General features: G+C 27.9%; 1 protein-coding gene and 1 long non-coding RNA gene across 3 annotated transcripts in view; one reads left to right on the top strand and one right to left on the bottom strand.

Moving 5' to 3' along the window:
- Positions 1-24496, bottom strand: part of LOC126740883 (protein sprouty) — a 142497-nt gene extending 118001 nt beyond the window's left edge. Inside the window, exon 1 of one of the 2 annotated variants that reach the window (XM_050447048.1) lies at positions 24080-24496. The gene's annotated coding sequence lies outside the window, so the exon portion shown is untranslated. The remainder of the gene's footprint in view (positions 1-24079) is intronic. The other variant, XM_050447049.1, reaches the window with a different exon arrangement.
- LOC126740884 (uncharacterized) lies at positions 10312-15200 on the top strand. Its single transcript, XR_007662047.1, has 3 exons — positions 10312-10520; positions 14196-14468; positions 14540-15200. It is a non-coding gene; the product is annotated as an uncharacterized LOC126740884 (long non-coding RNA).
- Positions 24497-25277: the final 781 nt, after the last annotated feature.

Below are 25277 nucleotides of genomic sequence, written 5' to 3' on the forward strand. Positions count from 1 at the left end.
TGCGTTTATTTGAACTACATAAGAAAAATATTATTTTCGGTAGATTTACATGTCGTGGAAAAATAAAATGGAAATATATGAAGAAAAAAAATAATGTTTTCTATTTTTTGAATAATAATAAAATAAGGATTTTTGAATAAATTAATATACACTACATAACAAAATACACAATTTTATGTACGATTTACTATCAATTTTGCAAATTATCCCAACGCTTTTAATGCCATATGACTCTCTTTTATCCAAAAAATGCAAACAAATAGTGGAATGCCTTGTTGAGATCACAAAATATTCCAACAGATTAAACTACCAAGACAGCAGATATAGTGAATCTGCAAAATATAAACTTATACATACTTTGTTAAAAAATATTTCCAGCCAATAATAATACTAATACTTTAAAAAAAAATGGTTCAAGCTATGGCCTGTAATTTTCAAGGGAAAACCAAAGGCGTACCCCATTTTCACTTTGATAAATATAACATATGCTGTAAAAAAAATTGACCATAACTAGATATTTTAAGTGTATCATTGCACATTTTTACAAGTTTTCAATTGGCTTTAGATCTAAAAAACAGCCTGCTTTTATTTGGGTTCTTAAGAGTTAAAAAAAAACCGTTCATTATAATGAACATCTTTTTCTCATCAAAAATTGGTCTATTGCTATAAACCCACATCTCGTTAAGAACCAGCGATTATGATAATCTTATTAGTATCCGAATAAACTGTAAAAAATTAAACAAAACGAGTGAGATTAAGATATTTTAAGAAGCAATCGCACGCCATTGTCGCAGAGGTTTGTATTAAGCTATAGCCCCCCCTGTTCCCCGCTGGCGGACATCCTGCTTATTCGTAATCGAGTTCGTAATAGAGCGTTTCCCGAGAATTAAATGCCACTGTACGTTTGACAACCGACAACGAAAGATTACGAATTTTATCGGTTTCCATTGGAAGAAACATTAAAAAAATATATATCGTAAATGAATACTTAATTAGTGATTTTATGGTGTCGGCAAGCATACGATCGTGGTTTAAAAGTAACGATAAAGCGCTTTTTTGTTCTACGTGATTTATTTTTATGAGAACTAAAAGAATATTTATAAAAATTTTGAAGTAAAGATTCTAATTAAACTTTTTAACATGTCACTATCGTCTAGAAGATATTTTTATAGAAAGACAAAAATCGCTTAACATTTTCCAATAATGCAATACTTGCATCGCCAATTTTAGACACAATATATATCCGATATTTTCAAATAATTTTAACTATTTAACATATACACTTAACCACGCCTTAACATTACAACAGCACTTTGCAAATACATGCTCATATAAACTCACCTAATTATGTTATGCCAATAAAGCATAACATAATTGCATGTTATTCTCATATTTACATATCTTGTGGAAAATAATTATCGCTTATTTTAAATAGTTAATTAGATAACGTATATTAGATGAAGAGACCAACTAATTTTAACGAAAACATCAAATTTATTAAAACTTGATTTTTTCCACCCTTTAAAATCCAAAATGTATCTACTAATTTTCTAGGACAATTTTATCTATATTTGGGATTCAACGTTTTGGTACCAATTTAGGCTACTTTCAGCAAGTTCACTGTCAAGTCTTGTTAATTTAATTAAATAGTACTGACCCTGAAGATGGTACAAAAAAAGTAATGAGAATGTAAAGACGTTGGTTATTTTTGTATTCTGTTGCTTTTATTTTGCAGTGCAGTTTAAATATCTAAGTTAATTTAGACTCTAAGTATGTTTTATTTAATAGTTTCAACTTTGTGGTCTCGTTTTCAATAGATTATCGTGTTTGGCTTAGGTTATTTTATTGTATATCCTCGTAGTTATTTTATAAGGATTTAATGTGTATTTATATACTTATTTTATAATTAATTTTTATAGCTTTTCCATAGCATTTCTCGTATCTTTAGCGGATGTGTTTACTCAAAAGTCAGGCCAAGTTACAAAGAAATTAATAGACTTATTTTTAAGAAGCAGAATGAGAAATAAGAAGAACGAGACATGTAAACAGAAAGACCTGTTAAAGACCATGACAGATGACCTCATAAATTTAAAAATATTAGCTAAGAAATCAGAGGGAGCAAGAAGAAAGATATCTACAAATTCAAAAAATTTAGAAAAAAGAGAACTAAGGACTAACTTCTCGAAACAATAGTAGGAAAAGGCGACCTTAAGATAGAAACTGACATTACTAAGACTAAGAATAGAAGTTCAAAAAATATTTTCAACTTTGAAACAACATTTGAAATATTTGTTAAAAAGACAAAAAGTAAAGATTATATTAAGACCACGAAAAGCTTAAGAAAGGAAATAAAAGAACCATAAATAAACTTACACAAGAACGATAAAAAGGGAAAGTCTTACTCTCAAACACTATATAATTAAATTAGTTATATGTTACATATTTTGCCTAAAGAAATTAGCATCATCAGACCTGAATGGTCAAAGACCAATACACTAAAAACATGGTATGTGTGTATGTGCGTGATGCTTATTTCAGGTCTGGTAATGATTAATTCTTAGATCGAAACATGTAACTTATAGTTTATAATTTGATAATTAATCAAGAGACTGAGACTTTGCACTTTTTTTACCGAGATTTTGCAAAAGTTGACATAAGACAACCTGAATATGAAGAAACTGTTTTAACTGAACGACTTCAGGGTTTCTCAAGGGGTTTTTCTAACAAAGAAGTAATTTACTCAACAGAAATCTGGTGTTTTGTTTAAAATGGCAAACCGAAAAAGGCTCTTACTGCAAGAATGAAGAAGAAAAACAAGAAGAGGAAATGTGAACCATGAAATAATATTTGAATTTCAAAACAGAACTTAAAAAGTAATGGAAGAAGAAAGATATTCACAGCTTTGAAATTAAACAAAGAGGAATAAATTATTTTATTAATTTAAAAGAAAAAAAATCACAACTTTAAGAAGAATTTGTAAAGAGTACAAAAGAACTCACGACCAACTTAAAGCTACAGTTAAAGAATAGCTGGAAGATGTAAAAAAAAATCAAAATAAATCTCCATCACAATAGCTAGTTTAAAGGTTATGGTCAATGATAGAAGGGAAGTAAAAGGGGGAGAAACTGTTTTAATTGAACTATTAAAAGATTGATCATGATTAAGCAGTTCTTCTAACAAAGACGTAACTTATCCAATAGAAATCTTATTGTTTTAATTGAAATACTTAAAATGAGGTAAGAACGTGTGAATCATGAAAGAAAACCTAATAAATTACAAAACAGGTCTTAAAAAGTATTGCAAGAAGAAAGATATGCACAACTTTGAAATGAAACAAAAGAGAACAAATGAATAATATTGATGCAACAGTTGACGGCAAACGATCTGAAGGTAGAAAATGAAGATCTTATTGAAACCATGAAAAACGACATCAAGGAAGAAAATAAAGATTTGTTGATTACCATGAATGAAAACTTCAATGAATTTCAAAGGCGGTTTTAAAGAGTGATGCATGAAGAGAGATATTCTCACAATTTTGAGATGAAATAGAAGAGAACTAACGACCAACTTCGATGAAAAAGTAATAGGATTGGCAGACGTGGTGGAATCGAATGGCCTGCGCGGTCTCCGGACCTAACCCCACTAGACTTTTTTCTTGGAGCTATTTAAAAAGCAAAGTTTATAAAACCCTACCTGAGAGTATTGAGAATTTAAAAAATAGAATATTTTAAGGATGCAGAGAAATTAGCGGGCAGACCCTTGCCAATGTTCGTAAGGAGTTTAAAAATAGGCTTTTTTATTGTCTTGCTAATAACGGCGCGCATTTTGAACATTTAATAAAACAAATTTGTTAAACTAATTAAATTTGTTTTTCTACCCTACCGATTTACACTTTAATTGCTTCTTGGTCAATCAATTTTATTTTTTTACAACCATTGATAGCATAATGAATGCCCTTTAAAATAGTCTATCACACCATGGGGTAGCCATTTGACATACCAAAGTTTGGCGTAAATAAAATATTCATTATTTCTAGACATTTTCGCTAACTATTTGGTTACACATATACCAATTTCATTTTTGGTACCGTTGAATAGAGAATTTTACGCTGCTTACTATGATGTATCACACGATGGGGGTTCCCATTTGACATATTAAAGTGAGGTTAGCTGGAGGTGAGGAGGTGATTGACAGAACTTCAGTAAATGCCTAATTAAACGTCCCCCTGTACATCTAATTTGACGCGTTTTTTTTTTTTTTTAAGTTATCAAGGGTGGATCGTTTTGAAATGAGAGCACTGTATAAGTATCCAAGATAAATTCCTAAACTGTACTATTACTAAAGGCTATCTTAGGAAATTAACGTTTTGAGTTTTAATTATAATTTAAGTAAATCAATTATAAATCTTGCATTTATGCCCTGGCTTAAAATTAATACATTAATATTTTGACAGTAAATAATTTGAGGATGACATATGAAAAATAACGCTGAAAAGAGTAGTTCTATGGCGAGGTATTGAGTAAATTATTGTGACGTGTCTGGTGGTTATGAGTACTAGAGCAAAATGTGAGCTTTTTATATAAGTACTTGGGCATCCTTGACTCAAACCACTTATACAAAAAACTTGCTAAATGAAGCTCAAGCCTATATTGCATATTCAGTCAGTTTATTGTAATGAAAAATATGAAACGAATATGAGAATTTTGTATTCGTTGTAGCCTAGCTTTAGTCTGGACATTTAAGCAGAGATCATAAGACAAGATATTTACAGCTTTAAGAAGTAATAGAAGAACTAATGACTAACTTTAAAGCAACATTTGCAAAAGACAACCTGAAGATAAAAAATGAAGATCTTATTAAGACCATGAAAAATGATGAGGATTTAATGAAAGCCATAAATAAAAATTGAATTCAAAAGCAGATCTTAAAAAGTTTCAACAACAACAAAAATTCATAACTTCATAAGTTCAAAAACGTATACAAAAATTTTTTTCCCTTGACAAGTAACATAAAAAATACAGAAAAAATTATGAAATTGTAAAATACTTACTGGGTTACTTAACACTTACACAAATTCTAAATAATAACAAACAATACTAAACTTGAATAGTACATTGCACGACATCTAGTAAACAGTTAAAATTATAATAAAATTGAACAATATGTGATTAGCAGATTTCTACTGAGTACTGGGAGCGAGTGAGAGAGAACCATTGTAGTGTTAAAGGGTGTGAAGAAATAAACAAATAAATGTGTGTTAATAAGTTAGATCAAATCAAATGTCAGTGTTACTGTTAGGACCCAAGGAATTAAAGAAAGTGTTGCTCTCAAATTGAGTTTGCTCATTAACACAAGTCTAAACCGGTGATTTGATGGCTTTATTTATTTCCAGGATTTCCAAAAGATCCAACCTTAACCCCTTCTGACAAACATGGAGCCCGAGGCTCGAACCCAAGTCCGTCTCAATAATATGATTGGCGAAAGGAAAGGCATTGGTTATAAATTGGCTTCTATTCTTTTCAATGAGTTTATTATGTTCTTTGACTCTTGTCTCGATTATCCTCCCACTTTGTCCGATGTAGCATACATTGCCTTCAGGATGAGAACATTTTAGTCTGTAAACACCAGATCTGTGTGTGACGGGAATTTTATCTTTGGTGTTGACTAGAGATTTAGATAAATTATTCGAAGTTCTGAAGCAAACACGCAACCGCTCATCGGAGTCCCTCGACAAACCCTTGGCAACCTGATGGGATATGTTTCCAAAATATGATATGCTTCTGTACATGCCATCGGTTTTGTATATATGTGGCTTATTTAAATGTTTGTAAAGATGTTTAAAATAAAGAGAATTTATAATCTTGTCAGGATAACCATTGTTCCGAGCAATTTAAAAAATTATATTGAGTTCCTTTTTAAAATGTTTTTGAGAAAGCGGGATATTAAAAAGACAGTGGAGAAGTGAGTTAAATGCGGAAAGCTTTTGATTAACTGGATGGTTTGAAAAAAAGGGTATAACGTTATCCGTAGCAGTTGGTTTTCTATAAATTTCAAATTCGATTTTTATGTTCTTTGTTCTTTTAATTAAGAGGTCTAAAAAAGATAGATTGCCTGATTGTTCCCGTTCGAGAGTGAAATGAACAGAAAGATTGATAGAGTTTAGAAATGCCTGAAATTCCAGTAAGTCCTTTGTGGAACCAGTGAAAACTGTAAATAAGTCATCGACGTACCTATACCAACATCTTATGTTTTGTTATGAATCTCGCAATTTGAGATTTCTCTTTCAAGAAAAAACATAAACACTTCTGCCAGAAAAGGTGACAAGTTGGAACCCATCGCAAGACCAGACTTTTGACAATAAAATTTATTATTAACTTGAAAGAAGTTTTGCTTCAGTACACTGTCGATAAGAGAGCAAATTTCTAATATGATATGAGTAGGTAGATTGCTTCGTTAAAAGAGAAGTTCTCGGGTGTATAATGAACAATCCTCTGGTGGGATGCTTGGAAATAGGTTAGAAACATCGAAGGAAACAAGAAATGAGTTAGGGGGTATTTCTGTTTTTATTAAATTTTTGGTAAGTTCATATGAGTTTTTTATTGAGAGTGGGTTAGAAAAATTGGTGAGTTGAGGGAGGATAGACGTTAACCAGGAGGAAAGTTTTGAGGCCGGAGAATCGATATAGGAAACTACGGGTCTCACAGTTTTTACGATTCTTATTCATTCCTTTTGAATTTAGAAATTTGTTAACCTTCAAAGAGATGTCAGCTCCAATTAGATCTGGATTAGGTAAGTTGGTGGACTTCAACACTCTTTCACAGAGTTTGCTCAGACACCGCTAGTCTATCAGAATGGTCAAAGTTGAATTTAAGTCCTAAATTTAATATTTCTTCGTCCTTTTTGGAAAGCTGTATTTTACTTAAATTTATGAAACAGAGATGAAATTGATGTAGAGAAGTTTTTGAAGTTCTATCAGATGTAACAGAGTAGCCACTGTCGTCTAAAGGTTTTTGTTTTGATTTTAATTTTAAGTAATTGAGTTTCTTGTTTAATACAGTACGATGTTTCTCGCTCTCTCGGTTTACAAACTGTTCAGTATAGTTTATGAGGGTAAGGAGCTCAATATTGTGAAGCTTATCGATCGGTCAAAAATAAATAAATTTTAGTTTCTGGTTAGTGTCATTCAAGTTGCTGTAGTTATTCCTTATCTCGTGTTGAACCCATTTTCTTCTAGCTAGTTTAAGGGCCTTTTTGGAGCTATTTGATCTTGAGTTGCTCTTGAGTGATATGTAATTTCTCTTTATTTTAAACATCTTTACAAATATTTAAATAAGCCACATATATACAAAACCGATGGCATGTATAGAAGCATATCATAGTTTGGAAACATATCCCATCAGGTTGCCAAGGGTTTGTCGAGGGACTCCAATGAGCGGTTGCGTGTTTGTTTCAGAACTTCGAATAATTTATCGAAATCTCTAGTCAACACCAAAGATAAAATTCCCGTCACACACAGATCTGGTGTTTACAGACTAAAATGTTCTCATCCTGACTGCAATGTGTGCTACATCGGACAAAGTGGAAGGAGAATCGAGACAAGAGTCAAAGAACATAATCAACTTATTGAAAAGAATAGAAACCGATTTATAACCAATACCTCTTCTCCTTTCGCCAATCATATTATTGAGATCGGACATGGGTTCGAGCCTGGGGCGGATACCGAGGTGCTCCATGTTTGTCAGAACGGGTTAAGGTTGGATCTTTTGGAAATCCTGGAAATAAATAAACCCATCAAATCACTGGTATACACTTGTGTTAATGAGCAAACTCAATTTGGAAGCAACACTTTCTTTAATTCCTTGGGTCCTAACAGTAACACTGACATTTGATTTGATCTGACTTATTAACACACATTTATTTGTTTATTTCTTCACACCCTATAACACTACAGTCCGATGGTTCTCTCTCACTCGCTCCCAGTACTCAGTAGAAATTTGCTAATCACATATTGTTCAATTTTATTATAATTTTAACTGTTCACTAGATGTCGTTCAATGTACTATTTAAGTATTGTTTGTTATTGTTTAGAATTTGTGTTAATAACCCAGTAAGTATTTTACAATTTCATAATTTTATCTGTAGTTTTCATGTTACCTGTCAAGGGAAAAAAATGTTCATATATGTTTTTGAACTGTTTGAAATATATTTTAGAGTCTGATGATGGCAAGAACACTTGCCGAAATGCATAACTCCTGAAATTAGAGGATTTGCGTTTTATTTGTGGAGAAAAGACTTCCCCTACTAACTTTTCGAATATACCTTATATAAAAACTTAAATTAAAGATAAAAAAAAATGAAAATGTAAAATACAAAGAGCGCAAGAAAGTCAATTAGCCACAGTGTTAGTTGGGCAGCCTTTGGTAAACTCGGATTTAATATTAAGTCCAGTAGAATTCTTATAAATATTCCAAGAAAAATCTACGAATAGTGCATCCATCTATTCCTTACTTGTGTTATTGAAACAACCGTTCTAGCATGCAAAGCTATTAATATACTTTGATGAAAGGTTAAACAGATTCTGATAAAAAAATCATATGAAATTTCTTTATATCTTATTAGTACCTTAATAATTTTTATAAATGTTTTACCATACTATACTTTAATTATTTTGATTATAACTTTGCTTTATCCAGTTCTTTTACTTCTGACTCTTAGGATTATTAATTTCGTTTTGAATTAATAATTTTTTTGTACATTACGTTAATCATTATCCGTTATTGCTTATCTTAAAATATTTTGGTTTTCATCAAAATTTTTAACTTAGTCAGCTTAATTTGGAATTATGTTATGAATCGCCAGCAAAACATGCTTGCGTACAAGTTGTTGTAAATAATAGTGATAATATTCTCTTTTTGAAACAGAAACAAAAATTTAAACCTTATTTAAGATTAATTTATGGATAGATTTTAGATTAGAAAACAAACTAAGGTTAAAAAACACACTTCTGTGCATTCAAAAATGTATAGGAAGTCTACGTGCTTTATATAATTCTAAAACATTTTTTTATTCAAAAACTAACTCTCTGTTTTTAATTACTGTGATTTGAATTCTGCAAGGGCTCCTCAATATTTGCTTCAAAACTTATTTATTTTATTACAAAAATTATATTTTATATTTAAGTTTGTTTTAGAAAATGATTTTGAAGCAATATATGTCTAATTATTTTACAGGATAAGTGTATATACATCTCAATAATATAATTATGCTCAGCTGCACTCTTGCCTTTTCATTGTATAGGCATCTACTTATGCTTCAATAATGATTTTTAATATTTTAACTCTAAAAACTATCTAATGGATTTAATAAGGATGCATTAAAAAAAATCATATTTTTTCTGCAAAAATATTGACTACTAAAACCACAAGTAATTGTCTTAAAATCAATGATCAAACAAGTCTCGAACCGGATTTGTGGTAATAATAAAATTACGTATATATACTATACGTCGTTGATAACATTTGTTAAACGCTAAACGTTTATGAATGAAAACAACTTAACTTGGTTTAATTTTTTATGTTTGCACCTATTGTGCACGTTGTAGATAAATCTAACAATAAAAAGCAATTTACTGAATTAACGTATTCGACGATAATGAATGGATGCCTTCCAGGAAGTATGCTAAGTGTTTTTTAATTTTTCGCGTGTTTATTTCCACATGCACGTGGTTAAAACAATAGATTTTAATTAGCGTCATACACTTTATGAGTTAAGTTTAAGGAGCTTACGCAATTTTATTCGTTAAGCTTTACACTGTAATATTTTTTGCAGAAAAAACCTAAAAATAATATATATGTTTAAAGTTAATATAAATATATTATATGATCTTAATTGAATTTAATAATTTTTTTCAACCTACCCCGGCACTGTTGGGCGCCTAAAAATAACGACGCAATATGCCACCGGATGTTATGGCAACGTCAGCGCCAGCGGAACCGATTGGTAAACACATGAATATTATTATAAACTTCCATTTTAAATATTTCTTTACCTATATTTTCATTAATCAGGTCCATAATGGATTAGTTAATAAACATATTTACTACGGTTATGGTGCAGGAGACGTGTGATTAACTAATTCAATATCTCATTTTTAGTCTATTGTTTGGATTAGAGCTACCTAATATAAAACATATAATTAGTTTTTTTAGTTAATAGGCTTAACTTATAAATATTTGGAGTGTTTTGCTTTAGTTTTTTTTAATATTCGGAATTTTTCACATCAAAATCATTTAATTAATTTTTTTTAATTAATTTCATATTTCCTAATCACTTTCTAAAGCTGTTTTCAAGTTTTAATTGCTGTTCTTTTATCAATATAAATATTTTAGTTCTAATCATTGTTTTTTAATATTATTATATAGAAATTTGAATGTCAATTCTTATGTTATTTCAAGACATCTTTTAGTTCTTGCAAAAGTCAATTTAAATTTAAAAAAACATTTACAATATTTTTAATTGAGGTAAGCCTACATGTTATATAATTTTTAAATTTGTATTTAAATTATTAATTTTAAGCGTTTTAAATTTAAAAAAATATATATAAATAGTGTTTTTATTATTGCAAAATGTATATTGGCGAAATCTACCCATTTGCGTTTTGATACAAAATAAGTCGCAATTTATCATTGAAATTACAAATCGCCCTTTTTAAGTTACTTAACATTTTTTTATATTCAAATATTCAATCTTTTTTTTACCTTTTATCTTTTAAATAACTCAAAATGTTTTTATTGTATTAAATTAAAAATAGCTTTACTTTTTATTGGAATATTTAAAACACCTGGTCAAAATTTTTTAAAAGTTTCGAATATAAAAAAATACCTAAAAATGGAAAAAAAAAGAAAATCAATATATAATAATATATAAATTCACTAAATTCAGAAAAAATATCAAAATCTTATAATGTACTGTTTTCCATTATTTTAAAATTTTTCCTTAAACCATTAATTTCAAAACACTTTTTTAAAATGCAGTTGTTCTTTTTCATAAAGATATTTTTACTCTATCAAACTGTATCAAAATCTTTAAAAGATTAAAAAAAAACCCATAAACAGTTGCATTTTTAATTATTAGGCTTAAATTATTAATATTTCGATAATTTTGCCTCAATTTTTTTTCTGAACTATTTGAAATTTTTAAAATATGTATTTTCAATTTTTTACACAAATAGATCTTTTTTAAATCACTTTCTAAAGATGGTGTTAAATTTTAATCGATTTTTTTTGATTGTATAAATATATTGGTTGTAACTTATAAATATATTTTTTCTAAGACCTATTTTAATTTCTGCAAAAGCCAATCCAATTTAAATTATAAATAGGACAGATTTTTAGAGTATTTTTAATTTAGATGAATCTTTTCTTTTCTATATTTTTTTATTCTAATATTTTTTTTATATTTGAATTGGTATTAAACTCATTAATTCTGGTCATTTACGTTCTAAACTAAAAGAAAATACTAATCAATTCATCATTAAACTACAATTTGCCTTTTTTAGTTTAATTTTTTTTGATGACCTGAATATAGTTTTTATTCCATAACATTTAAAAAAAACTATTTTTTTATTGGATATTTCTAAATCCTGATCCTAAACAATTATAAGAAAACACACACATGAAAATAAAAAAATATATAATTTACTACCTAACTAGGTTTCAATAAATCGAAAAAAATCATTATATTTTCAAAATGTTTTAATGAACCATTTTATTGTACTGTACTTTCTTAATTATAGATGTTTAAATTTTTTCATTTTTTTTTCATCCAATAACGTTTTTTTATATCGATACTTTTAAATATCTGCGCCAAAATCTCCAAAAATTCATTTTTTTTTTAATAACTAGACTTAAATATATGATATAAATTAATTTTCTTGTCTCTAAAATTACCAAGAGATTTCTAGATAATTAAAATTATAATCAATATTTAAAAATATTAAGAAAAATAATTATTCTACAAACTTAATAATAATTAGTTTATTCAGAAATCCTGGTAATACATAACGAAGTCATTCTTAGAGTATACGAGTTATGGATGTACTTATGAATATTCTAAGCTGCATAATACATTTTAAAAGTAGAAGTGAATGATCTATAAAAGTAAATACATTTTAATTAAGTATTAATTTTACAAATTTCGAAATACTTTTAATATTTTGCAAAAAGTCTCATATATCTACATAATCCAATTTGAAAAAATTAATTATTGTTTTCTTATACTACATTTTCTATTATTTTAAAGATTTATTTAATTAATTTTAAAACACTTTTATCCAACTCTTTATTTTTAATTAAAAAAAAAATTCAAAGTCGATATATATTCTTTCCTTTTAAAACTAAATGACATAATACTATCACTATACGCGATTATACTTAATTAATCTGATTTAAACTTATTTGTATAAATTAATTAAATAATTTGACAGAGCACTAAAAATGTTGCTTTCATTTTAGCTAATAAAAACGCTGCTGGTTAACCGTTAAAATCCCATTTTTTTAATTAAAAAATGAGAAATTTTGTTAACTATTCCTCTGTAATTTTAATTCATGTGCTTTACGTTGGGCGCCAAGAATGTTGCTTTAACTTAACAAAAAACAACTTTGGTTTTTGACTACTAAAATCTGATTTAATAATTTTAAAAATGTGCTAATTAGTTAACTATTCCTGTATTTAATTTTTTATAAATATGTTTTACGTTAAGCGCCAGAAATGTTGGCCCTTTTTTGAATTTTGAATATAAGCAAATTAGTCATCTATTCCTCACATTAATTTTTAATTTATCTGTTTCATGTTAAGCCCACAAAAATATTAAAAAAAAAAATGCTTCAACCTATCAAGTAAGAACATTGATTTTTAAGTACTAAATTCCTGTTTTTTTTTATGAATTTTTCACTACTAAAAACCTTTTTTTTTTTAATTTTAAAAATCAGTAAATTAGTTAATTATTTAACTGTTTAACTTTATATTTATGTGTTTCACGTTGTTTTATTTTTTAATTTTAAAAATATGCAAATTTATAAATATTTTCTCTGGTTAGTTTTTAATTTATTTATTTTACGTTGGACGCACAAAATGTTGATTAAATTTAGCCAATAAGAACGATGATTTTTGAAGTACTAAAATCACATGTTTTAATTTTAAAAATAAGCAAATTGTCAGTTATTCCTCTTTTTAATTTGTATTATGTATATCTTTTTTACGTTGCGCTCAAAATGTTTTTTTTGTTTATTATATCTATGTGGTTGTTTTTGCTAAATGTAGAGTATTATTATATCTATTTTACGTTGGGCGCTTAAAATGTTGCTTAATTTTAGCCAATAAAAACGTTAATTTTTTATGACTTAAATGCTTTCTTTTATTTTTAAAATATCCAGATCAATCATTTCTCCTATTTTTAAATAAAAGTGTTTTACGTTGTATGCAAAAAATATTGCTTAAATTTAACCTTGATTGTTTAATACTAATTTTTTTTTAATATGCAATTTTTTAAAAAATTTTTCTCTATTTAATCTTTAATTTATTTATTTTACGCTTGGCCTTCCAAAGTTTTCTTTAAATTTAGCTGACGAAAACGTTTTGACCACTAACATCCTTTATTTTAATTTTTAAAATTTTCTAAGACTAGTAAATATAGAATCTTTTAGTTGACACTTTTAAAGACTTAAAAAATTATGTTCTTTCAAAAACAATCAGATTTCTGTAGTCAAATGACGACAAGGCAATGCAATAGTCTTAGAATCTCATACCAAACGGCAATGTTTAAAAAATTTCCCTACTTTAATTGCACGAAGATATATAATGCTGTACCTAATAGTATTCAAAGCTAAGTGTTAAAATAATAAAATATTTAAATCTAAACTTAAACAATGTAATGTAAAATCTTTATTGTTGTGACGACTGGTTAATCGATACTATAACAGTGACGCAATATCCAACAGAATAAGTAACTCATTAAACATTTATTATGTGAAAATCCTTTTATTCGCTTGATGAATTTTTCAACCACATATCGCAGAGACACTAAGCCTACGCTTATGCTAAAGTATATTTTTCTGGTTATATGTTATATTTCTTGTGTACTTATGCTTGATTAACTTTTGTAGGTAGGTAGTTGTAATAGTATTTTTTTTTTATAGTAAACACAAGCACAAGAGGAAAGTCCTATGTCACTCTTGGAATGGTGCTTGCGCGAATATATTTGTAGGCGTTTATCTTGAATCGCTGTAGGTTGTATGCGTCGGGAAATATGTGAGGTGGAAGCCCGTTCCACAAAGAAGTGTTCTTCAGATGAATGAATCCCGATACAGCGACGTCCTTGGGGTAGGCAGGTGGACTCGATGTTGATGAGCCGCAACTGCTAGACGCGTCCTTCTTGCCGGAACAGCCCTGGGTGGAATCAGGCCTGCCCGGTAAGTGCTCAGAGGAGCAATATTGGTGTTTAGGCCTCTGATGTTGCAGAAATTAATTTTTAGGCTTTTAGATCCGCCTGATGGACCTCCCCGACCAGCCTCCGCCCGGAGATCCGAATGGGAGGCGAGTTTACCTCCGGAAAGTTTTGGTTGTGAGGGCGTTATCGTGCATTTATTTTTCTTCTCCATTTCCCCCATTGGAAACCAGACACATCGACATGGCGGCAAAACGTGAGTTCCATGGAACCACTTCACGCCGCCTAAGTCCTATTTGGTGGTATTGAACCGGGCGATGCAAGTGGACAACATCTACCACCAAAGGGGTTGCTCTTTTAGTCGCCTTTTACGACAGGCAGAGCGTACCGGAGGTCTATTCTACCCCGGCCCTCCCCGGGGAACATATTATAATTTATATGTATGACATATTATAACTTATTACTCTAATTGTGATGTTTTCAGTGAGACTGATGACAAATTAACTTTATTATTTTAAAAATGTCCAAATTAATTAATTCCTGTTTTTCTTTAGTTGTGTTTTACGTTGGGCACCAAAAATGTGCTTTTATATACAAGTTTGTCAATAATTCTTTTGTATTTTAAAAAAATTAATGTGTTTTTCTAGTTGATTGTACCTAAGTCGCTTAGAAATATATTGTTCTCATTTCTGATCAAGATTCAGTTAAATTATGCAAAAATTAAATATAGAAATTAAGAAAAATAGGGCTAAAAATAAATACTAATAAAACCAAGATCATGTCCCTCAATCACATTTCTATTCTAACGAGGATATTGATAACTATGACGAATACATATATTTGGGTCATCTCATTAAACTAGGAACGGAGAGTCACAAGTCGAAAATAACGCAAGAGTGACATTAACCTGAGCTGCTTTTGGTACTAAAAGTACATTCTACAAATTCAAATAAACAAAAGCAGTGCAGACCGATTGATGGAAATGGAATGAGCAATGCTTGTAATTTCCATAAAAGACCTAATCAGAAACTAGGAAATAAAATGATTAACGTAATCCACTACATAGCCGAGATAAAAAGGGAGATGGACAGGACCAACAAAGATGAACCACCCAAGTGAAGAAACTGGGCACAGCTAGCTCAAGGTCGAGAGAAATGGGAAAGACTCGGAGAGACTTATGTCCAGGAGTTGACTAGATTATGCTAATTAAGAAGAAGAAGAAAGTGTTTTGTGTTTGGCGCCAAAAATTTTCCTTAAAATATTATTAATTCTGGAATATTCAACCCTTCAAAAAAAGCAAATTCTTGATAGATATGCATGAAATTCACCTAAAAACTCTTTACTCTCACCACAGCTCAGGGGAACATAGAGATTACCACTATCTCTAAAAAAACCCAAACCAGTAAGACCCAAATGGTCTCAATCAGTTGGTCCTCAATCCTAAGTAATTTATGCGTACATCATTTTATGTGCAGTTGTCACGTACTTTTTGGTTTGTTAGACCCGTAGACAATCAATTGGGTATAGTGTACTTAAAATCAGCTTGGCCAGGTCACTTTAAGCTTGTTCTTGAAAGTTCAAGATGAGACTGACCTAAACTACTTCAATTTAACAACAGAAAGACACTTAATTTCTCTTAGGGTTTCTAGAAATAAAGGATCAAAGAAGTAAAAAGTTATATCTTAGAGCTTCTTTCAACACTTAAAGTTTTTAAATACTATATTATTTCTTATAGATAAGTTTACTGTAAAGGCTCACATAATTCTAATGTTCTACAAAGGAAGTTGATTTTTCGATGATATTTTTTTCTAAAAACACAATCATAAACCTAAATATAATTTATCACTTTCTCAATTGATTTGTTTTGATCGAACCCTTCTCAATTCAAAAAACATCTTCCAATAAATCCAATTAATTTCCATCAGTGTGTCACATAGATAACATGAGTTTTTCAATAAATTATTGTTGGATAAATTATAGTATTATTCAAATGTACATGAATGTGCTTTTTTTCACATTTTTAATGGATTTGCATTGTACTTGGAACTAAAAACCCTAACATTTACTTTATTTTTTGTTTGAAATATTCCTTTCAGTAAAAAAATGTAAACGTACGTCATAATTGTAATAATAGAATCGTGTAATTACCCTAATTGTTTTCAGAAAATCATTAAACAATTTAAAAAAAAAAAATGTTCTCCCATTATAATGATGATTTTTTAAATTTGTATGCATAAATTTACGTAGCTGTGAGCTTACAAACATAATTTTGACTATTTTTATTTAACAAAAAAATCGTCAAAAATTATAATTATTTGGCAACGGTACGAACTAAGTGCATTAATTTTTTTTTGTGTTTTTAGCCAAAAAACATTACGGGCCATTGAGATTTTAAGTAAAATGCTCCTTAATTCTTTAGATCATAGAAAATAACATTCTTAATAAAAATTTATTATAATATTTTTTTACGTTTAGATGCAAAAACTATATTTTCAAATAGACGTACAAATAATGGGGTCCATCACACTAGGACTTATTATTAACTATTACTAAGTATCTTAAAATAAATTACAAGTACAGTTTTTAAAATGAAAATTCAATTTTGACCCTCTCTCCTAGTCCTTAACAGCTAAGAAACTATTTATACTTAATAACTAATAACTTAAAATTAGTTGCAATGAATATAGCTATTAAGTAAAGGACTTTTATCACACCTTATGTTCGCATAGGGAATTAAAACGAGTTTTCTTTCATCCCATTATAATCTACTACCTGGCACCTTTGGTTAACTTAAACATTAAATATTTTCTTTTAAAAGGAGGTATTACTGGAAATATAATACTTAAATAGAGACTTTTATTACTTAATGGACCCTCTCAGGTAGTCAAGTACTTATTTTCGTAAAATTAGCTAGTGCATTGTAACTGTATATAACTTATATTAACTTTAAACTCATAAAAATACCAGTACTCTACCCTAAGGTTAGAATTTATCCGCCTTAAAGAAAAGTCTTTACCTGGGTTTGTGCATAATTTTAAAGAAAATTATAGATCAGTACATCAATATATAATTAGTGTCTTAGAATCTTTAGAAGTACAAAACTATTTCTAAAATTAAAAAAAAATATGAATTAAGTAATTTAAGTAAGCAAACTAGTTCTACGATAATATGTTTTAATAAAGAAAACTAATCTTACAAGTTATTTATTTGTTATTTTAATATAGTAGGTTGTATATTATTACCTAAATAAAAATATAGATGCTTTGTTTTCAATACTTTGTTCAATATATTTTTTTTAACAAAAAAAATATTTAGGCCTGATGATGCCTTTCAAAATTCGAAACATATGACAACAAAATTGTAATATAAAAAACATGCCTACCACAAATCTTAAGAAATCTTCTAAATTTTTCATACTTTTTAATTTTTAAGAAACTTTTAGGAAAATATATGTTTTTTGAGTTTTCTGCATAACTATAGGAATCATTGTATAAAAATTATTTTCTTTTACACTTTATTATTTTTTAATATAATAAGTATATTAAAACGATACAAAATTATCAAGATAAATAAAAGTAACTGAGATGAGCATAATTACAAGAAAAAAATACAATGAATACTGACAACAAATAATAAATATGCAGAGCGAATGTAAAATGTTAAAACTTTAATTTTCTTATGTATTATGCAGCAGGGCGAAAGTGCCTATTTCTTCTCATAAAGCAAAAAATATTTTTGTCTCTCAATAAATCATCTAATGAAAATGTGAGAAGGCCAAAAATTTGTCGTCATAATGTAATTAACGGATTTTAATTAAAAAAAATTATGATGATGACAAATCTCTAATACTTTCTTAAGTATCAACAAGAAACTAGCAAACTAGAAACTATCAACAAGAAATTAATCAACAAGAAACACTTTTAGAAACAGATTTTAGTACCATCGTTACTTTTTCTTACTTATTTACCAAATATTTCGATAAACAATTGTTTTTATTATAAATCTTTATCGTGGTACAAAAATCTTTGCCATTTTAATACTTAGTCAACATCAGTTTTAATATTTTTAATTTATTGCATTTAAAAATCAAAAGACAAAAAATAATGCTGGTGCAGTATCTATAGTGTTATAAGAAATTTTAATTATAATTATGGATTAGGTGTACAGCTAGTGAAATGATAAAAATGATCAAAATATGCCTTTAGATAAAGTGAACAAAATATGTAGAAATTACGACTTATGGTAATTTTATTTATATTTTATACATAATTTGAAATAAAATGGCATGTTCGCGATTATTTCATATGTTTTTTTATTTAACGAAATCCCTTGCCGAATTTATTTAAAAATAGAATTCACAAAAATTTGATATTTCAAATTGTATCTTAATCTTATCTATTTATGTAGTTAAAAGTAACTTAAATATTAGCTTAATAGTACGTTTAATATACTAAAAGATTTAGAGATCAGTGCTAAAGATATAAAGAATTTATTTTTTTGGGGTTAAATAGTAAAATATCAGTAAGCATTCGAAGTCGTTTAACATTTTAAAGCGTTTAGATTTATACCTTGTTATGAATTGCTATTCTAAAAAATCTATCATAATTATCTTATTTAGTCTAATATTATGATCATGGCAGTTCCTTTACATTTCATATTGATTAAGATTTCGGTTGTTATAAATCAGACACTTCAATATGTATAATAAGGAAAGAGTTAAATTTTTGAGTTTAATTATAGTACATACCTTAATCACCCTCTTTTGTGAAGAGAAAAAATCGTCTCAGCTCAAGGGGTTTACCCCTGAGCCAAAATTGCATAATCACAATAAGATTGATAGGGTACATGATAAACTTTAAATAGTATAGACTCATCGACAAGTGGTTTCCTATTTCTTAAAACAAAAGTGGAACAATTAAATTTTTTAGCAAAATGTTCAATAAAAATTGAAATTGTGTCTATATGTACCTTCAAAAGCTTTACAAATTTTGTACTGAAAAGCTTATTTGCAAGGCTTTACATTTCAATTATTCTTGGACTAAATAATTTTTTTTTGTTTTATTGGTTTTTAATGATAACATATTTGTATTAAACCAATTTTGCATTAAGGTCAATGAATAATTCGAAATATTGGATGAGTTATATTCTGTAAAGCGAAATTATTTAATGAAAAATTAAATATTTTGCAGATCTTGCATAACATTAAAGGAAGTGACACGCCTTTAGTGATCTTTAAATTTTCTTTAATTTTTAATGTATATTCTTATTAGAGCACTAAGAAAATGAAAATTATAAAATTATATATATTTTACAAAAAATTTGTAAAAATCAAAAATTTTAAGGATTTTGTATATTTGCAACTTTTTAACATGACTCTAAAGGACATGGCTTGCCGGTAATTATTTTGTTTTATTAAATGTTAAGACTAATTATTTTATTTAAACAGAAATTAGGGTTAATGATTTTTTTTATTTGTTTTAAAGTCTACTATACAAGTCTTTTTAAAAAAAGTTATATTTGCTTGGCATTTAAACCAAGGATAATTTTTTTAAAGGCAATTGATTGAACGAAGTATGCAATTTTTTTACATACTTTAAGATGTATTCATAAACCAGTAATTCATTATTTTTATTTAGTTCTAAGTTTTTAGTAAATATATTACGAAAACCAAAAAAAAAATAATTAAAGAGTTGATTTGTTGTTTTTTGTAAAGTCAAATATAGAGCATGTTATTTTTATATATAATTTTTTAACAATTTCTTAATAAAACAAACATTAGTTATTTAAAAATCACAATTACGTTTATAATGGAGTATCTTAAATTTTTCATTAAAAAAAACTACTGACTATGTTAATCTTGTTAATGACTCACTCTGTATATTTTCTCTTAAGTTTTTATTTGCTGAGGCACCATTGTATATGTTTACTTCCATATGTTTTAACACCTACAGTAGATTTTCTAAATTACTTATTACATATTTGCCTTTTACTAATAATAAGTATTAGACGTATTATTTCTTTAAAGGTAAATAATTTAATTAAGCAATTAATTATTTTCCATTTTCTTGAATAACTTAAGAGGAAACGAGATGCCGGTATTTATTTTTTATTCATTAGTTGCTTTTTCTACTTGCAATTTATTTAATTGTTTTATAAAGACTTTATTAGATTAAAGCATCACAGAATATGTATATTGTAAGCAAGAAATATACATGCATATATTATTTATTTAAATTACAACACACAAAACTTTATTAACATAATTCCTTTAAAAAAAAGAACTAATATTAACCATCAATAAGTTATTTAAAATTATTGGCAAAACTGAAAAAAGGGCGAGGCGTTTGTGATTTTTTGCATAACTTTAAAGGAAATTGTATGCTATTAATTATCAGCATTTAATAAGTTAGTTTTTAGTGCTTTTAATTTATATATTTTTTTTAAAGAAACATTACCGTCAGGATGCTAAAGCGACGGGAATTGACGAGAAACAATTACATATTTGTATGTCAAAAAGTTGCGACAAGAAAGATATTTGGAAGCAGTTAAAACCGTTTAGCATCTTAAACCGTTTGAATTTATACCTTGTCATAAATGCAATTAAGTTTAAATTTAGTAGTAGGTCAAACATAATAATTTTTTTCATTTTGTACAATTTAAAAAAATCTATCTAGAATAACTCAAACATATGCAATTAAGAAATAAGATTCGCAAGGTCGAGATATTTTTTAACGTATATTTAAAAAAATTTTCTTATTTGGATCGGACTGTATATTTTATAAATCAGTTTGCAAATATCCTTTACATAAATTGCGTGTATAAAAACGATTGGGTGTATTATATTCTGTAAAGCGAAATTATTTATTGCAAAATTAAGTATTTTGCAGATCTTTTTACATAGCATTAAAGGAAGTGGCATGCCTTTAGTGATCTAATAACTATTTTATTTTTAATCTATATAGTTTATTTTTTTTACGAAGGCTTAATTTGTTGTTACAGCTAGCAGTTACTAAGAAAATGAGGAATAATAGCCAAAAATAACACTTTTTTACAAAGAATTTGTAAAAATTATAAATTTCAAGGATTTTATAGATTAATATTTCTGTATTTTAATCCAGTGACAAATTGATGTATTTGCAACTTTTTGGACAGTTATTTAAAGGCAATTGATTAAACTAAAAATTTAATTATTTCAAATTTTCGGCATAACTTTAATGTGTACTTATAAACCATAAAACATCTTTTATATTGGTTATAATTCCTATTAACTATTTATTTTTTCGGCTTGAAATTTTAATTGTATTATAATAATGCCTTTATAATTAAATTTTTTAACTTTTTAAATTTAAGATTACAGCATCACAAAAACTAGTACGTAGTTAATCAAAAAATGTATATTATTTCTTTAAACATTAAAATAATCTATATGTTCTTTTTCTTGTTAGTTATATAAAAATCATAAATTTATCTGTAAATAAATTGAATTAATTTAACAGAATAGAGAAAAAAATTTTATTGGAAAAATTACCGATTATACCAGATGTTTTATAAGTTAATACAATATTTTCTTTAAAAACAACTAACTTTAACCATAATTGAATTATTTAACATTTTTGACATAACTTTAAAAGAAACAGTACATCACTAGTAATCAATATTTAACAAGTTAGTCTTAAGTGCTTTTAATTTTTTTTTAATAATATTAAAAAATGGGAAGTGAAGATAAACAATTACATATTTGTCAGATTATAATAAGAATATATTAATTTTACAAACTTTATACCATATTTAAATTATCAATAAGGTTAAATCTTTATCTAATCATCCTATATATCTTATGATTTATTTATATATACAGGGTATATATTCTAATTACTGTGTGCTTGCCTTACAACTAAAACATGAATTAGTATCATTAGTATCATGAATGTGAAAACTATCATGTATGTGAAACATTAGTATCATTTTTTTAAGGCAAGTAAATCTGTGAAAAATTTACTATGTTTATTCTACTAAGGACATGACATGATGGTAATTTTTATCTATTATTAATACACTTCTCAGTATTTATAACCTATTTAACTATTATATGGTTACAACACTAAGAAAATCGGTAATATACGCAATTTTTGTTAATATAAGAAACATTTTTTCGATAAAGCATTAGTCACTTAATTTTTTTTGTAATAGTTTTAAGTTTAAAAATTGCAATAGTATCAATATCCGCTTAAGTTTAATAAGTGAAGAAGATTTGCATTATTTGCAATTTTTTTAGCATAACTTTAAAGGATATGACATGTCATATTTTTATCTAATTTTTGCTAATTTTTACCTATTAATAATAAATTTTTCAGTACCTATTTAATTATAATTTGGTTACAGCACTTAGAAAATGTGTACTTAAAGCGACATTTTTGTGATAAAGCATTAGTCATTAAAAGCCCGAATTTTAAGTCAAAAAATTACAAGGGTATCAATATGTGCTGAGGTTAATTATTTCAAGGAAGATTTGCATTATTTGCAATTTTTAGCAGAACTTTAAAGGGAATGACTCACTGATAAATATTTTTATTAATTTGCACCAATTGCTAAGCAAAAATGGGAGTTTTAAAAATATTATAAGCGTTTTGTGATTATGATATTAACAGTTCTTTAAAAGTTTTATTTGTCATTTATCTGTTCTTCCAATATATTAAATATTAGGGATGTGAGTATAACATGTTTTTTATGTAATTATTAACAATTATATTTTTCAGAATATAAGTATATAGATCTCCAACTTATTTTAAGCATACACAAGCATCGATTTTTAAAGGTAAATGAATCAGTGAAGAATTAAACTATTTGCAATATTTTGTCATAACTTTAAGGGACATGGCATGCCGATAATTTTCATTAAATAATAATGAACGTTCTAGTTTATATAACCTACTTAATTATTATTTGGTTACAACAATAAGAAAATGGGTGGTAGAAGCAACCATGAGTAAAAATAAATATTTAAAGCAAAAAGCAAAATTTGTCTAATAAAGCATCAGTAATTTTTTTAGTGATAATAAGTTTAAAAATGATAATAGCGTCAATATGTGTTGAAGTTGATTAATTTAAAGAAGATTTGCATTATTTACAATTTTTTAGCATAACTTTAAAGGGAATGACTCGCCGGTAAATATTTTTATTAAATTGCACAAATTGCTAAGCAAAGAGGGTATTTAAAAAATTATTTTTAGCATTTTGTGAATATAATATTATCAATTGTAACTATCTGTATTGCCAATGTATCAAATAATAGGGATATGAGACTTGTATAATATGTTTTTGATATAATTGCTAAATAGGCCAAAGATTTATTGATTACTTGGCTCTAAGGCCTAAAATCTCCAACTTATTTTAAGCATTCACAGTCAGATAATTTTAATAAATAAGAAATCCGACACAAATATCCTAACTAAACTTGTCCAAGTAAATAAGTAGTCATCTAAATATAACCGTTCAGCATAAGGCAGCATTTTAAATTTGATCTCCGAATAGCATACCAACATATGAACCTCGTCACACTCTCTTCTCGCTCATAATTTGTTTACGAATCTCATGCCAAGATTTTTAGTTCCTGCCGAATACAGACGGTCCACTTACCTTTTGAATGTTTTGACTACAGTCCAGAAACAGTCCGTAAATGATCACTATACGTTCCCCATTTAGTGTCACCCCGTATACACTGCACTACCAAAAGGGGTGGCTACCGATTTCAACCCGGAATGCATCGTGGGCGGAAATTTTAACCAACTCAACTGTTGATTCTCGCCGAACGCGCACAATGTACGGCGGCCATGTTTAATTCATCCTACACGATTCCCGACTTCTCGTCACGCTTTTCACGTCGATTTTTTTGTTGATTATTCTGCCACTAAATTGGAAAAAAATTGAGTGCATACGATCTACAGATGCCTAAAACATTGGTTTCGCGCACTAAAAGCTTTATTTTGGGCTTTGCATTGCCAAGCTGCCTTTTACGAACGATTTCGATGGCCTTCTGCTCTCGGTGAAGCGATGTTGCCGGATATCGACGTTGCCACGTGAATCGTGAATAGGCTACAATCTGTGGGATCAAATATCAATGAAAAAGGGACAAAAATCGGTTTGCGCGGTAAACCATTGAGAAAAAAACAGCCGCTTTAAACTGATATTGATTGCCTACGGTTTACTGTTAGTAAAAACTGGTTTGTATGAATATGTAATATTGCAAGTAATAATTATATAGCCACTTATGTAAGTTAATTAAATGTGGTAGTAGATAGACCTAAGTATTGAGAAAGTAAACTAATATTTGTGGCAGGTTTTCAAATTATTACTTAAAAAGATTTTTACAATGAATGCCTCAATCAAAGCACCACACAGCTTTAAAAATCATATTATTGAACATATATATTGACAAGATCTACTAGCTCTTACAAATACCGTAATATTTATTTGGCGCCCAACGCGTGTTATACATATATGGTAATAATGTAATATGAATTTTTCTTATAATAATGGATAATATATACAGGAAGAAATGCAACAAACTTCACGATTTCCACACCTTCCACTCGAAGAAATCCGAACAAAAACGTATTTATTAGTAAACAAATTTATGAGTTTTTAACAAACTGTGAGAGGCCGGAACTCTGCCCACTACTAACATAATATCTGAACGAGTCACTCGACAAAGTTTAGGAGACATTGAAAACATTTTGAATTTGGTAGAAGAAGATGCAATTACAAGCTCACGAAGAATTGCTACTCAACTGGTTATTTTACAGAAAAGAGTTATTGCTCCAAGCAAGGCCTATAT

This window comes from Anthonomus grandis, chromosome 10, assembly GCF_022605725.1.
Source record: "Anthonomus grandis grandis chromosome 10, icAntGran1.3, whole genome shotgun sequence".
In the NCBI taxonomy this organism is placed as follows: Eukaryota; Metazoa; Arthropoda; class Insecta; order Coleoptera; family Curculionidae; genus Anthonomus; species Anthonomus grandis.